Source organism: Antechinus flavipes, chromosome 1, assembly GCF_016432865.1.
Source record: "Antechinus flavipes isolate AdamAnt ecotype Samford, QLD, Australia chromosome 1, AdamAnt_v2, whole genome shotgun sequence".
NCBI classification, from domain to species: Eukaryota; Metazoa; Chordata; class Mammalia; order Dasyuromorphia; family Dasyuridae; genus Antechinus; species Antechinus flavipes.
The window spans coordinates 110,818,725-110,821,721 of record NC_067398.1 but is presented as its reverse complement, the minus strand read 5'-3'; the positions used below and the strand labels follow the sequence as shown (position 1 = coordinate 110,821,721).

Below are 2,997 nucleotides of genomic sequence, written 5' to 3'. Positions count from 1 at the left end.
ACCTTTTATTTTTATAAATTTAACTCCATTTTCTATATGCTTGAGAAATGAGGCTTTTATCAAAGAAATTTGCTTCGTTTTTTTCAGGGGTTTTTTTTTGCTGTTTTTCTCTCAACTATTCCCCCCATTTATTCTATTCTCTCTCCTTTCATCCTGGGATGAAAGCTCTTCAAAAGTGTTTTGCTTTTGACTACCTCCTGCCCCAATCTGATCTCCTTTCTATCACCACCACCACTCCTCTCTTATCCCTTTCCCCTCCCATTTTCCCATAGGATAAGATAGATTCCCAAACCCAATTGAGTGTGGATGTTATTCCCTCTGTGAGTCAATTCTGATGGGAGCCAATTCTGTAAAATGACTAGATCATCCCCAAAATCCTGTACTTCTCTAACCTCACCTTTAAGCTCTTCTTTCTTTCTGGCAAGAAGGGAAACAGAAAATAATATTCTTTGCTGTTTTGTTTTGTTTTTTAACTCTCACTCCCATCTCAAACTCATTAGTTTGTATCTAATAGAATAACTAACTACATCTTATTTGTAAGAACATTATATATCTCTTTCCCTGAGGATTACTGTTAAGAATCATATCTTCAATTGTTAAAAGATATTTCTGGTGTTTACTTCAACAGCAGAAATACTAAAATTGGAACTATATACAGAGATTAGCATGGCCCCTGCACAAGGATGACACTCAAATTCATGAAGCATTCCATATTTTTGAATGTTATAGAATATTATTGTCCTATAAGAAATGATCAGCAGGATGATTTTAGAGAAGCCTGGAGAGACTTATATGAAGTGATGCTAAGTGAAATGAGCAGAACCAGGAAATCATTGTACATGGCAACATTAATATTATACAATGATCAATTCAAATGAACATGACTCTTCCCAATAATGAGATGATTGATGCCAGTTTCAATGATCTTGTGATGAAGAGAGTCATTTACATCCAGAGAGAGGACTGTGAGAATTGAGTGTAGATCATAATATAACATTCTCACTTTTTTTGTTGTTGTTCACTTGCATTTTGTTTTCTTATTCATTTTCTTTCCTTTTTGATCTGATTTTTCTTGTGCAGAAAGATAATTGTATAAATGTTTATATATATTGGATTTAACATATATTTTAACATGTATAACATATATTGGATTGCTTGCCATCTAGGGAAAGGGATGGGGCAAAGGAGGGGAAATTTTGGAACACAAGGCTATGCAAGGATCAATGTTGAAAAATTTTCCACACATATGTTTTGAAAATAAAAAGCTTTAATAAAAAAAAAAAAAAAAAGAATGGTACATAGGCTAAAAAAAAAAAATTTTCCATACAGCTTTATATGCTTCTAGAATTATATAGAATGTTAGTTAGAACTGGACAGGATCAGAAATACTCCAACCTCATTGCTTTCCATATAAGAAAACCAAGGCCCCGGGAGGTTGTGTCCCACAATAGTAATAAAGTCAGAATTTGAATCCAAGTCCTACTACTACAAATTCAGAGTCTATCTTAAGGAGTTATCAGAATATGATTTGGATGTGTTGATTTCTGGGATGGCCAGTAGTGTCTGGTAAATATTTAATAATCAATTGTCTAAAAAAATATACATAGAACAACCTTTATTATCAACAATTTCTCTATCAAGGAAATCAATAAAACAAGTCCTGATGTGTAGAGACTGCTGGCCTGAGCTTGCTCCAGAACACCCCTAGTTATAAACCTAACAATGACTCCGACTCCACTTAAATATCTCTCTTCTCCTCTAGAGTAAAAATAGTTTCCATGAAATGATTTCACCAGCCAGTGGTTCTATTGATCATAGTCAGAGAACCTGAGCATTACTTCCTAAGGGGAATCTGGTGTATTCCCAAATCCTATAGAAGAAAATTTTAAGTATCTAGAAGAAAGGTCTTCCTGGACCACCCAAATCAATTTCAAATTCCTTTGCCAGTCAAATTGCTCTTCATCTTCCCCTGTTCTTTTTAGTTTGTCATTATCTCTTTCAAATTCACTTGATAGCCTTCATTGCTATGCCTGGATGCTCCCTAAGGACATCCTGGACTTTTGCCAGAAGATGTATAATGCACAAAACTTACTAGTTTGATGCTCTAGGCTCTCTCATCCCTTATTCAAAGGAGCATTTTTCTTAATTCAGAGATATGGAATAAATGAGCAATCTGAAAATGCTCAAACCCATCTATTTCTCTGGGAACAAGGAGTACAGGCTGCTAATTAAAGGACATAGCAAGAGATCTCTGAACCTGCAAAGCTTGGCTCAGCTCTGCTAAAGTGTCTTCTGAAAAGAAGCAAAAGAAAGGTCTAACCTTGAAACTTTCATTTAGAGATGGTTTAACTTTGTCTGTGTTGCTGGGAGATGGAAATGAAGCAGAAAAAATACTGATTTGGATGAAATGTCTCAGTAAAATAATTCATCTCAATCCACAAGAAGACCAAAGGTCAGCTGCATGTCTGATGCCAGTTTTGACATCACTTCCTCCATGTGGTTTGCATTAAGAAAGCTTGATGAGGTATTTAGAGGTCTGTTTAATACATTTTTGTTTATTTTATTAAATATTTCCCAATTACATGTCAAAATTTTTTTTTAATTTTGAGTTGCAAATTTTCTTCCCTCCCTTACCTCCTCACCCATTGAAAAGGCAAATATTTCCATATTAGCTATATAGCAAAATAAAACACATTCACAATTTTTTAAAAATAAAGTTTAAAAAGTATGCTTCAATTTGAACCCAGAATTTATCACTTCTCTCACTGGAAATGGCTAGCATTTTTCATGGGTTTCATGGGTTTACTGTCTTGTTCAGAATAACTACATTATTCAAAATGATCATCCTTGAAATACTGCTTTTACTATGTACAGTGTTCTCCTGGCTCTATTCACTTTATTCTGCATCAGTTCATGTAAGTGTTCTCAAGTTTTTCTGAAACCATCCTCCTGTTCATTTCTTGCAGCATTATAGCATTCCATCACAATCATTTATAA

The 2,997-nt window shown here is 34.3% G+C and overlaps 1 non-coding gene across 1 annotated transcript; it reads left to right on the top strand.

The window, feature by feature from the left end:
• The first annotated feature begins 616 nt into the window (after positions 1 to 616).
• LOC127546006 (U6 spliceosomal RNA) lies at positions 617 to 718 on the top strand. Its single transcript, XR_007949879.1, has one exon. It is a non-coding gene; the product is annotated as a U6 spliceosomal RNA (small nuclear RNA).
• The last annotated feature ends 2,279 nt before the right edge of the window (positions 719 to 2,997 follow it).